Source organism: Hyla sarda, chromosome 1 (assembly GCF_029499605.1).
Source record: "Hyla sarda isolate aHylSar1 chromosome 1, aHylSar1.hap1, whole genome shotgun sequence".
Classification (NCBI taxonomy): domain Eukaryota; kingdom Metazoa; phylum Chordata; class Amphibia; order Anura; family Hylidae; genus Hyla; species Hyla sarda.
In genome coordinates, this window is record NC_079189.1 from 356,516,222 (window position 1) to 356,529,363 (window position 13,142).

At 40.5% G+C, this 13,142-nt stretch overlaps 1 long non-coding RNA gene across 2 annotated transcripts in view; it reads left to right on the plus strand.

Moving 5' to 3' along the window:
- LOC130274050 (uncharacterized) overlaps positions 1 to 944 on the plus strand; it is a 38,077-nt gene extending 37,133 nt beyond the window's left edge. For both annotated transcript variants that reach the window (XR_008844220.1, XR_008844221.1), the window contains one exon: positions 491 to 944. This is a non-coding gene — a long non-coding RNA (uncharacterized LOC130274050). The remainder of the gene's footprint in view (positions 1 to 490) is intronic.
- The last annotated feature ends 12,198 nt before the right edge of the window (positions 945 to 13,142 follow it).

The window sequence follows — 13,142 nt, forward strand, 5'->3', positions numbered from 1 at the left end:
ACAATCTCGGAATCAGAATGATAACTAAAAGCATTCCAGAGTTATTAATGTTTAAAGTGACAGTGGTCAGATGTGCAAAAAACGCTCCGGTCCTTAAGGCCAAAATGGGCTCCGTCCTGAAGGGGTTAAAACGAGATTGAACCAGCACAGACATTCTATACGGAAAAACAGGACTGACTTACCAGTATCAAAACACTTCTTAGAAGCTGGACATCAAGAGAAGGAGTTAAAATGTATGATAGTTGACCATATCCCCCCACTCAAGAGGGGAGGAGACAGGGTCTCTATGTTGCAAAAGAGGGAGTTGAGGTGGATATATGACTTCAACTCCCTAAAACCAAATGGACTTAACGTCGAATTTATTGTGTTACCAAAATTACTAACATAAGACATGTGGCCAATGAGTATGCTCATTTCCTAGTGCAGTATTTGAGTAACAAGTGATTAAATATTATATAATTTACTCATATTTATTTTCTCTTTTTTTCAGTTATTCAAGATGATACATTCCGGTCTTGGAGTCCGCAAGATTTGGAAACAGAATTCCCAACTATGAACCGCAATTGTCATTTTTTATTTTTATATTCTAATTGAGTTCATAATGTTTTATTTTCTTCTAACCAATACAGTGATAGCGGTTACTTGTTCTATCTATTACTTATTGATTTGGTGTCTAGACCCTTGGATGAGTGGTACTTGGATGTTGGGAAACCCATTTAGACACTTCCACCACTAAAATGGTTCCGACTGGAGTATATTCCAATAGTCCGGCAGGTGAATTACCAAATCCGGTAATTTGGAGTAGCGCACTAATGGGTCCTATGGATCCAATTAGACGCACCCAGCGGAGTCCATTAAGGAGGAATGCTGTGTCTGGGTTCCCGTGTTTGTACTCCTAGTGTGCATGCAGGGTGACACAACATTTGATTTCACTCAAAAAAAATAAAAAACACCGCCATTTCAAGCAGGGATTTCTTATATTGGATGTGCTGCTCTTTATTGGTTTATATATATATATATATATATATATATATATATATATATATATATATATCTATATATATGTATACAGTACAGATCAAAAGTTTGGACACATCTTCTCATTCAGAGTTTTCTTTATTTTCATGACTATGAAAATTGTAGATTCACACTGAAGGCATTAAAACTATGAATTAACACATGTGGGATAATAGACATAAAAAAGGTGTGAAACTACTGAAAATATGTCATATTCTAGGTTTTTCAAAGTAGCCACCTTTTGCTTTGATTACTGCTTTGCACACTCTTGGCATTCCCTTGTTGAGATTCAAGAGGTAGTCACCTGAAATGGTTTTCACTTCACAGGTGTGCTGGTGTGGAGGAGGAGGTGTGATGGTGTGGGGGTGCTTTGCTGGTGACACTGTTGGGGATTTATTCAAAATTGAAGGCATACTGAACCAGCATGGCTACCACAGCATCTTGCAGCGGCATGCTATTCCATCCAGTTTGCGTTTAGTTGGACCATCATTTATTTTTCAACAGGATAATGACCCCAAACACACCTCCAGGCTGTGTAAGGGCTATTTGACCAAGAAGGAGAGTGATGAGGTGCTGCGCCAGATGACCTGGCTTCCACAGTCACCGGACCTGAACCCAATCGAGATGGTTTGAGGTGAGCTGCACCGCAGAGTGAAGGCAAAAAGGGCCAACAAGTGCTAAGTATCTCTGGGAGACTGTTGGAAGACAGGTGACTACCTCTTGAAGCTCATCAAGAGAATGCCAAGAGTGTGCAAAGCAGTAATCAAAGCAAAAGGTGGCTAGAACCTAGAATATGACATATTTTCACACTTTTTTGTTATGTATATAATTCCATATGTGTTAATTCATAGTTTTGATGCCTTCAGTGTGAATCTACAATTTTCATAGTCATGAAAATAAAGACAACTCTGAATGAGAAGGTGTGTCCAAACTCTTGGTCTGTACTGTATATATTTTTTTTATTTCCCGTAGGGGGGGAGATTGCTTACACTGTTCAATGCTGAGCTTTAAAATGCTCTAGTTATACCTAGCCTTAGTAAGAATCTCAATTTCCAGTAAGTCTGTCTTAAAAATATATTTTTTTTATGTTTGCTCTAAAGAAACCTATTTGAAAAAGAAAATATAAATTTCTCTGCTTAGTTTTTATGGAAAGCCTTACAGCTATTTCATTGGCATTGTAGATACACTAGATGGCACTCTAACTCTGTATAAACAATTGGAGGAAAGAAATGAAAAAGCATATAAAGTACGCTATGATATGTTAATACATACCAGGGGGGAGAGTGGTGTAGTTGCTCATATGCCTTTTGAGAAACCTTCCCCCCAGGTGATTAAGATTTCTGTGCACACAGCCTGAGTATGGTTTCTCCATGAATAAGTCTATAATTACTGAATGGTCACCTGTTCGTAATGCTACTTGAATTCCTTTTGCATATTCTCTACTACAATACTACAAAATCTCAAATTAAAGCTGTACAATTAGGTTTTGTATGTAGAGATGGACTGTTAGCTGTGTAAGTTTTATTGTTACTTAAAAGCTTTTGTACCCCAAACGCATTAATCTATAGTCTGCAAACTATATTAGTTTAAGGAAACTGTAGCAAAAAGCAAAGCAACACTCACCGATAAGTTGCAATCTTCATTTCTTTATTCAAAGTTAGAACTTCAGCATTTAGTATGTATATGTGTATATATATATATATATATATATATATATATATATATATACACAGTGGTCCCTCAACATACGATGGTAATTCGTTCCAAACGAGCCATCATTTGTCGAATCCATCGTATGTTGAGGGATTCGTGCAATGTAAAGTATAGGAAGCTGTACTCACCTGTCCCCGCCGCTCGAGATGGTGTCCCCGGGCCTCCGCTGTCTTCTCCGGTCCTCTGCTGTCTTCTCCGGTCCTCTGCTGTCTTCTCCAGTCCTCTGCTGTCTTCCGCAAGGCCTTACTGGGCCTGCATAGCGACATCATTACGCCGCTGCGTACGCCATTCCTATTGGATGACGTGCGCAGCAGCGTATTGACGTCATCGGAGAGGGCCGAGAAGACACTGGAAGACTAGCGCTGGACACGGAGGGCACCCCGGAACATCGTGGAGGGGTAAGTAATACCGCACCGCACGGGGAACATTAAGCTGCTATCAGGCAGCAGCTTAAGCATTTGGCGCTGCCGGATAGCACTTAATGCGATGGCCCCGACATAAAAAAGCATCGTATGTCGATGCTGACATCAACATGCGATGGCCTCTGAGAGGCCATCGTATGTCGATTTCATCATATGTCGGGGCCATCGTAGGTCGGGGGGTCACTGTATATATATTTAGGTGTATACATTTAGTAAGATATATTTCACCACTGTCCAGAGCAGCATATGTTTGCTATGGGGATTTTCTCCTACTCTGGACAGTTCTTAAAATTGACAGAGATGTCAGCAGAGAGCACTGTGCTCATGATGTCAGCAGAGAGCTCTGTGTTCCAAAAAGAAAATAATTTCCTCTGTAGTATTCAGCAGCTAATAAGTATTGGAAGGATTAAGATTTTTTAATAGAAGTAATTTACAAATCTGTTTAACTTTCTGCCACCAGTTGATTAAAAAAAAAAGTCTAATATATAGCTTAGAAATGGTAAATCCCTAATTGTAGTTACAAGGTATGCTGGGACTTATAGTTGCCATCATACAGTTCAAAAGTACGTTATTCTCAGTTCCTTATACCAGTAACAGTGTTCAGCATTCTTTACTGATATACATCCAAATGACGGCAACCCTGTAAGTGCTCAGTCTTGGTATAGTCAGTTAATGCTCGTAGCAAACTTCTTCAGATTATATTGCAGTTGTGCCCGTATAAGTAGTTAGATTAGATCTTAACCGCTCGCTGATGGATTTGTGGTGGCTGGCGTGCCATACCTCACTTCCCCACTGCCAGGATCACAATGAAGTCTTTCTGCCAGTTTCGGCCCTCTGTTGTCTCTTGCGTGCGAGACTTAGTGCCCAGTGAGTGCGGAATACTTCATTAGATGAGGTATACTGCGGACTGCACCGCTTACCTGGTTATGAACACGGAATGCCCGATTGGCAACTGTTAGATAGCGGACTGCGCCGCTCAAGTGTGATGGGCAGCAGGAGATAGAGGATGGGACAGCTGTAAGTAGCGTCTTCGTGCAGCGCTGGCGGGAGATCGGCAATTCAATTATTTGAAAAAAATAAATAAATATTAAGAAGGTGGTAACAAATGTGTTGATTATATTAGCAGCAAATAGTCTATAATAATTCATGTCTGGACGCGTTACAGGACCACCCCTAGGTCCTTTCTTCAGCAGCAAATAGATATGATAGCACAAGGGTGGTTTTTCATCCTATATATGTATTTTTGAGGTCCCACAAGGCTCTTCCTAATCATGAGGGCTAATTGGGTTAGTGAAAAAACATGGCATGGATTAAAGCAAACTTTCTATGTTTTCTAACCCCTTGGGGACGGAGCCCATTATGACCCTAAGGACGGGAGCATTTTTTGCAAATCTGACCACTGTCACTTTAAGCATTAATAACTCTGGGATGCTTTTACTTATAAATTTGATTCCGAGATTATTTTTTCGTGACATATTCTACTTTAACATATATTTTCATCAATACTTGCATCCTTTCTTGGTAAAAAAAATAAAAATTTCATGAAAATTTTGAAAATTTAGCATTTTTCTAACTTTGAGACTCTCTGCTTTTAAGGAAAATAGACATTCCAAATAAAGTATATATTGATTCACATATACAATATGTCTACTTTATATTTGCATCATAAAGTTAACATGTTTTTACTTTTGGAAGACATCAGAGGGCTTCAAAGTTCAGCAGTAATTTTCCAATTTTTCACAAAATTTTCAAAATCGCTATTTTTCAGGGACCAGTTCAGGTTTGAAGTGGATTTGAAGGGTCTTCTTATTTGAAATACTCCATAAATTACCCCATTAAAAAACTGCACCTCTCAAAGTATTCAAAATGACATTCAGAAAGTTTGTTAACCCTTTAGGTGTTTCACAGTAATAGCAGCAAAGTGAAGGAGAAAATTCAAAATCTTCATTTTTTTACACTCGCATATTCTTGCAGAGCCATTTTTAAAATTTTTACAAGGGATAAAAGGAGAGAAATCCCCCAAAATTTGTAACCCAATTTCTCTCGAGTAAGGAAATACCTCATACGTGGATGTAAAGTGCTCCATGAGTGCACTAGAGGGCTCAGGAGGGAGGGAGCGACAATGGGATTTTGGAGAGTGAATTTTGCTGAAATGGTTTTTGGGGGGCATGTCGCACTTAGGAAGTCCCTATTTTCCCCAAATTTCACATTTTTACAAGGGGTAATAGGAGATAATGCCCCCCAAAATTTATGGAAATACCCCATATGTGGACGTCAAGTGCTCTGCTGGAGCACTACAATGCTCAGAAGAGAAGGAATTCCATTTGGCTTGTGGAAAGCAAATTTTGCTGAAATGGTTTTTGGGGGGCAGGTCACATTTAGGAAGTCCATATGGTGCCAGAACAGAAAAAAAAACATGGGACACTATTTTGGAAACTACACCCCTGGAGGAACGTAACAAGGGGCACAGTGAGCCTTAACACCCCACAGGTGTTTGACGACTTTTCGTTAAAGTCAGATGTGTAAATGAATAAAAATTTTAAAAAATCACAAAAATTCCGTTTTTCCCCCCAAATTTTACATTTTTACAAGGGGTAATAGGAGAAAATGCCCCCCACAATTTGTAACCCCATTTCTTCTGAGTATGGAAATACCCCATGTGTGGATTTCAAGTGCTCTGCTGCTGCACTACAATGCTCAAAAGAGAATGAGTGCCATTGGGCTTTTGGAGAGAGAATTTGCTTGGAATGGAAGTCAGGGGCCTTGAGTGGACAGTGGACCCCCCACATGTGATCCCATTTTGGAAACTAAACCCCCCACAGAATTTAACCTCTTAAGGACTTAGGGCGTACCTGTACGCGCTAAGCCCGGTCCCGGTGTGAAAAACGGGGTCACGCCGTGACCCCGCATTACACCGGGTCAGTCCCTGCTGCTAATGATAGCCGGGACTCTGGGCTAACTGTGCGGCATCGATCGTTGTGCCGCGCGCTGTTAACCCTTCAGACGCGGCGATCAAAGTTGACCGTCGCGTCTGAAAACGAAAGTAAACGGTTCCCGGCAGCTCAGTCGGGCTGATCGGGACATTGCGATAAAATTGCAATGTTCCGATCAGCTAGGACACAGGCGAAGGTCTCCTTACCTCTCTCCGCGGCGTCCGATCGTCGATTGATTGCTCCAAGCCTGAGCTACAGGCTTGAGCAATCAAGCACCTATCTCACTGATCCCTGCAAAGCTATGGGTTTGCAGGGATCAGCATAGGAGACCAGTGTGTGCAGTGTTATAGCCCCCTATGGGAGCTATAACACTGCAAAAAAAAGTGAATAAACATCATTTAATCCCTTCCCTAATAAAAGTTTGAATCATCCCCCTTTTCCCATTTAAAAAAAAACAGTGTAAATAAAAATAAATATATGTGGTATCGCCATGTGCGGAAATGTCCGATTTATAAAAATATATTGTTAATTAAACCGCACGGTCAATGGCGTGCGCGTAAAAAAAATTCCAAAATAGCGTATTTTTGGTCACTTTTTATTTCATGAAAAAATTAATAAAAATCCATCAAAATGTCCGATTAATACAAAAATGGTAGCGCTAAAAACTTCAAAAAATGAGCACTCATACCGCCCATACGCAGAAAAATAAAAAAAAGTTATAGGGGTCAGAAGATGACAAATTGAAACATATAAATTTTCCTGCATGTAGTTATGATTTTTTTTGTTCAGAAGTATGACAAAATCAAACCTAAAAAAATTGTGTATGATTTTAATTGTATGGACCTACAGTAATTTTTACTGAAAAATGTACGGTGTAGAAAAAGAAGCTCCCAAAAGTTCCAAAATGGCATTTTTTTTCAATTTTGTCTCACAATTATTTTTTTTCCCGTTTCGCCATGGATTTTTGGGTAAAATGACTGATGTCATTACAAAGTAGAATTGTTGGCGCAAAAAATAAGCCATCATATGAATTTTTAGGTGCAAAATTGAAAGAGTTATGATTTTTTAAAGGTAAGGAGGAAAAAAATGAAAGTGCAAATACGGAAAAAAGCCCGTAATAAGGGGTACAGTGAGCATTTACACCCCACTAGCATTTGACAGATCTTTGGAACAGTGGGCTGTGCAAATGAAAAATTACATTATAGAGAAAGTAATCACTGGAAAAAGCGCACACCGCTGTATCATATATATATATACAATTCAAATACTTTATTAATTATAGAAACACACATAGAAAATATACAGTACAGACCAAAAGTTTGGACACACCAAACAAAGAGTTTTCTTTATGTTCATGACTATGAAAATTGTAGATTCACACTGAAGGCATCAAAACTATCAAATAATACATGTGGAATTATAGACATAACAAAAAAGTGTGAAACAACTGAAAATATGTCATATTCTAGGTTGTTCAAAGTAGCCACCTTTTGCTTTGATTACTGCTTTGCACACTCTTGGCATTCTCTTGATGAGCTTCAAGAGGTAGTCACCTGAAATGGTCTTCCGACAGTCTTGAAGGAGTTCCCAGAGATGCTTAGCACTTGTTGGCCATTTTGCCTTCATTGGGTTCAGGTCTGGTGACTGTGGAGGCCAGGTCATCTGGCGCAGCACCCCATCACTCTCCTTCTTGCTAAAATAGCCCTTACACAGCCTGGAGGTGTGTTTGGGGTCATTGTCCTGTTGAAAAATAAATGATGGTCCAACTAAACGCAAACCGGATGGAATAGCATGCCGCTGCAAGATGCTGTGGTAGCCATGCTGGTTCAGTATGCCTTCAATTTTGAATAAATCCCCAACAGTGTCACCAGCAAAGCACCCCCACACCATCACACCTCCTCCTCCATGCTTCACGGTGGGAAGCAGGCATGTAGAGTCCATCCGTTCACCTTTTTTTTCGTCGCACAAAGACACGGTGGTTGGAACCAAAGATCTCAAATTTGGACTCATCAGACCAAAGCACAGATATACACTGGTCTAATGTCCATTCCTTGTGTTCTTTAGCCCAAACAAGTCTCTTCTGCTTGTTACCTGTCCTTAGCAGTGGTTTCCTAGCAGATATTCTACTATGAAGGCCTGATTCACACAGTCTCCTCTTAACAGTTATTCTAGAGATGTGTCTGCTGCTAGAACTCTGTGTGGCACTGACCTGGTCTCTAATGTGAGCTGCTGTTAACCTGCGATTTCTGAGGCCGGTGACTCGGATGAACTTATCCTCCGCAGCAGAGGTGACTCTTGGTCTTCCCTTCCTGGGGCGGTCCGCATGTGAGCCAGTTTCTTTGTAGCTCTTGATGATTTTTGTGACTGCACTTGGGGACACTTTCCACCTAGAATATGACATGCAATAAGGGTTGTCACTAGTGCTCTTGTGGGTGGGGAAGATATATATATATGGTTGCTGCCTTGTATATAATTGGGTTCCTGCCATTTCCAATAAAAACTATATATATGTGTGAATAATCACAACAAATATATATAAATAAATAAATAAATAAATATATACTGGTGCAATAAATAGGATAAAAATGCTGTTTTATTAAGAATGCAAAAATGTTTCAGAAATTGAGATAAAGGAAAAGGATTATTGCACAAGACCTGGTGTTGTATTCAACTCTCTGTAATAGGTTGGTGGACCGTTCAATCAACAGGGTTCCTGTATATGCAAAATATATATATATAAATATGATAATTGTGTGGGTAATGTGAACCAACAAAAATTCTAAGACTACAGACTACATATGACCAATTACTTGTATTCTTTTAATTTTTGTTGGTTCACATTACCCACACAATTATCATATTTATATATATATATTTTGCATATACAGTAACCCTGTTGATTGAACGGTCCACCAACCTATTAAAGAGGGGTGAATACAACACCGGGTCTTGTGCAATAATCCTTTTCCTTTATCTCAATTTCTGAAACATTTTTACATTCTTAACCCCTTAAGGACCAACACAAGTAAACCTGTACGCCCCTGAAAAACCAGGCCTGTTTTTTCAAATCGGGGATGTCTGACTTTATTAGAGAATAACTCTGGTAACGTTTTGCCAATCACGATAATTCTGATATTGTTTTTTTGTCACAAGTTGTCCTTCATGTACATAGTAAAAGTAAGCCGATATCATTTGCAGTTATTTTTTACAATGCAAAAAATCATGACATTTTTTTTTTAATTTTAACACTAATAGGGTGCATATATTTATACTTACTGACGAAATTGTTTATGAAACTTATACTTTCAGATGTCTACTTTATTTTGACAGGATTCTTTTGTTTTTAATTAACATTTTAAATTAATTAGAAGCCTAACAATTTAACTTGAAATTTTGAAAATTTGAAAAGTTCATCTTTTTTTATGTGCTATGCAAGGTTTGCAGAAATCTGAAGGTGGTAGAACATAGGAACACCCCCCCCCCCCCCAAAATGACCCCATTTTAAAAACTAGACCCCTCAAGGTATTCTCTAGGGGGTACAGTGAGTATTTTAACACCATAGTTTTATAACCATAGTATTTTAACACCATGGAAACATTTAAATTTTCTTTTTTCCCCCACAAATGCATCATTTGTGGGACATATTTTTTGTACATTGCATCTGAAAAGTAGAAAATGCACCCCATATTTTATTACGCTGTTTGTCCCGTGTTAGGTAGTACCCCTGCTTAGACCATATTTGGTTGCATGGCCACATGGTGGGACCCAAAAGGAGAGAAGCACCATTTGGCTTTCAGGATATCATTATACAAATTATAGGCCGCACTTCATCTTGCAAAGCATTCTAGCTGTCAGAACAATACCGCACCCCCAGATGTGACCCCATTTTCGAAACTACACCCCCTAAAGTATTCACCTAGGGCAAAAGTGAGTACGTTGAGCCCTTATTGTGTGGCTAGAATTATTTCAAAGTCAGTGGAAAAAATAGCAATTAGCTTTTTTTCCCACAAATTCTTTATTTGTGGGACATCATTTTGGTACGTCGCTTTTGAAATGGAGAAAATATGCCCCATATTTTATGACCCTGTTCGTCCTGGGCTGGGCAGTACCCCTACTTAGGCCATATCTGTTTGCCTGACCGCCTGGTAGGACCAAGAAGGAGAGGAGCCCCCTTTGGCTTTCAGGGCATCATTATATGAATAGTCCCCATTCATACTGCATTTCTGCAGTATAGGTGTCCGTTGTCATGTCAAAAAAGGGATGCCAATTTATACTGTAGCAGTCTCATTCAGAAATGAATGGAGCTGCTACAGTATACATCAGCATCACTCTTTTTGACGTGATGCTGACGGATACCTCTAACACTGCGAAAACGCAGTATGAATAGGATGCAGTGTAGAGTCACATACAGCACATCCGCAGCATATTTCACACCACGGATGCCCCCCAGCAGTCACAAGGGGGAGATCACTGCTGTGGCTCGGTAGCTCGGCGTGTCCACTCATAACAGCTGGCGGGAAATCCGCTGCTATGAGTGGACACACATAGCTACCCAGCCGCAGCAGGGAGCTCATTATTGTGACTGTTGGCGGGCATCCGCAGAATGTAATATGCTGCAGATGTGTGCCGTGTGATCCTACACATTATGCATTTTTATTTTTTATTATATTTAACCTCTTCAGGACGTAGGGCGTATGCATACGCCCTGCATCCCGAGTCCTTAAGGACGTAGGGCATATGCATACGCCCGTGGCAATTACAGTCCCTGCTGTTAGCCGGTTGGGGACTGTACCGGGATGCCTGCTGAAATCATTCAGCAGGCATCCCAGCACATCGCCGTGTGGGGTCCTGAGACCCCCCCCCCCCATGTCAGCGATCGCAGGAAATCGCATGTCAATTCAGACATGCGATTTTCTACTATTTCCGGGCTGATCGGGTCTCTGGTGACCCGATCGCCCGGAAAATAGGGATGATCGGAGCTGTCAGTGACAGCCCCCGATCATCCTGAGGGATAGGAGCGAGGTTGCAGTGCTGCGATCTCCTGCTATCCCCTGCCATTAGTCAGCAATGAATGCTGACCAATGGCAGTGGAAGACGGGGATTTGCCATGGAAACCCCACGCTCTGCCCACCCCTGGATGTCGGGCAGAACAGGGGAAGAAGATGGCGGCTGGTACCTGAAGAGAAGATGCCGTGGGGACCACCGATCATCGGTGACAGCAGCGAAGATCAGCAGCGCAGGTAGGGAAGCGATGGTGGGGGGAGGGGGAAGGAAGGTGTCAGTAAATCGATATTTACTGCTGCCCTTCTAGTGGTTGCCAAACTGCAACTCCCAGCATGCCCAGACAGCCAAAGGCTGTCTGGGCATGCTGGGAGTTGTAGTTTTGCAAGATCTGGAGGGTCACAGTTTGGAGACCACTATTACAGTGGTGCCCAAACGGTAGCCCTCCAGATGTTGCAAAACTACAACTCTCTGCATGCCTAGACTGCCCAGGCATGCTGGGAGTTGTAGTTCTGTAACATCTGTCCCTTCAGATTTAACAATTTTCATGAAAATTTTGAAAATTGCTACTATACTTTGAAGCCCTCTAATTTTTTCAAAAAGTAAAAATATGTCCATTTTATGATGCAAACATAAAGTAGACATATTGTATTTGTGAATCAATATAAAATGTATTTGAAATATCCATTTTCCTTACAAGCAGAGAGCTTCAAAGTTAGAAAAATGCAAAATTTTCAAAATTTTCATGAAATTTGGGGATTTTTCACCAAGAAAGGAGGCAGGTAACAACGAAAATTTACCACTAAAATATAGCAAACTATGTCAGGAAAAAACAATCTCAGAATAATCGGTAAAAGCATCTTAGGCCCTTTTCCCACTACAAAAGTACTCCGTTTTAAAATCTGTTTGAAATTCCGTCAGAAAAGGTTAAAAAAAGGATGTTATACGTCCGTTACAACATCTCATTAAAGTCTATGGGATTTTTTCATTATCCGTAAAGATCCGTAATAGTCCGTTATGACTAACGGACGTTAGTTTTTTCGGAACATGTGACGGGACTTGCACAAATTTTTTTTCCGTTTCAAGTAACGGATATATTAACGTCCATTATATTTTAACATTGAAGTCTATGGCCGACGGACGTAAGTAAATTAATCCGTAAATGTCCGTTATTGTAACGGATGTTAGTTTTACTGAGCATGCTCAGTAAAGCCTTTTCGAGCCTGAAGTCACAGGGTTTTGCTCATGCCCCCTCCTTCTCTCTACTTCCTTGAACCTGCAGGAGGCAGCCGCAGCTCACTAGGATCCATCCTACGTAATACTACGTAATCCTGCACCATAATCTCAAATTTTATAACCCCTCACTGAAAGTGACTACATGTCTGGCTATATGTTTTATTTATTTATTTTTTTTTACTTTTTCAGTTTGTTTGGGAATATATGCTTGTAGCTGCGTGCATTTTTGTCCGCAGTTTGTATGGGGTAATGAATGTTTGGTAGTGAAGTTTGCATTATAATTTTGGACCGTGTGGTGCCACTTTGCGCCATTTTTCTGTCCGCCATGTGCTTGCATTTTTGCAGGACATGTGCATTTTTGCATGCAGTTTGTATGGGGTACTGAATGCTTTAGGTAGGGGAGTTTAGCATTATCATTTTGGACCATGTGGTGCCACTCTGCGCCATTTTTCTGTCCGCCATGTGCTTGCATTTTTGCAGGACATGTGCATTTTTGCACGCAGTTTGTATGGGGTATTGAATGCTTTAAGTAGGGAAGTTAGCATTATAATTTTGGACCGTGTGGTGCCACTTTGCGCCATTTTTCTGTCCGCCATGTGCTTGCATTTTTGCAGTACATGTGCATTTTTGCACACAGTTTGTATGGGGTATTGAATGCTTTAGGTAGAGAAGTTTGCATTATCATTTTGGACCGTGTGGTGCCACTCTGCGCCATTTTTATTTCCGCCATGTGCTTGCATTTTTGCAGGACATGTGCATTTTTGTGTGCAGTTTTGATGGGGCATGAATGATTTTGCTAGGGTAGTGTGCAGATTGATTT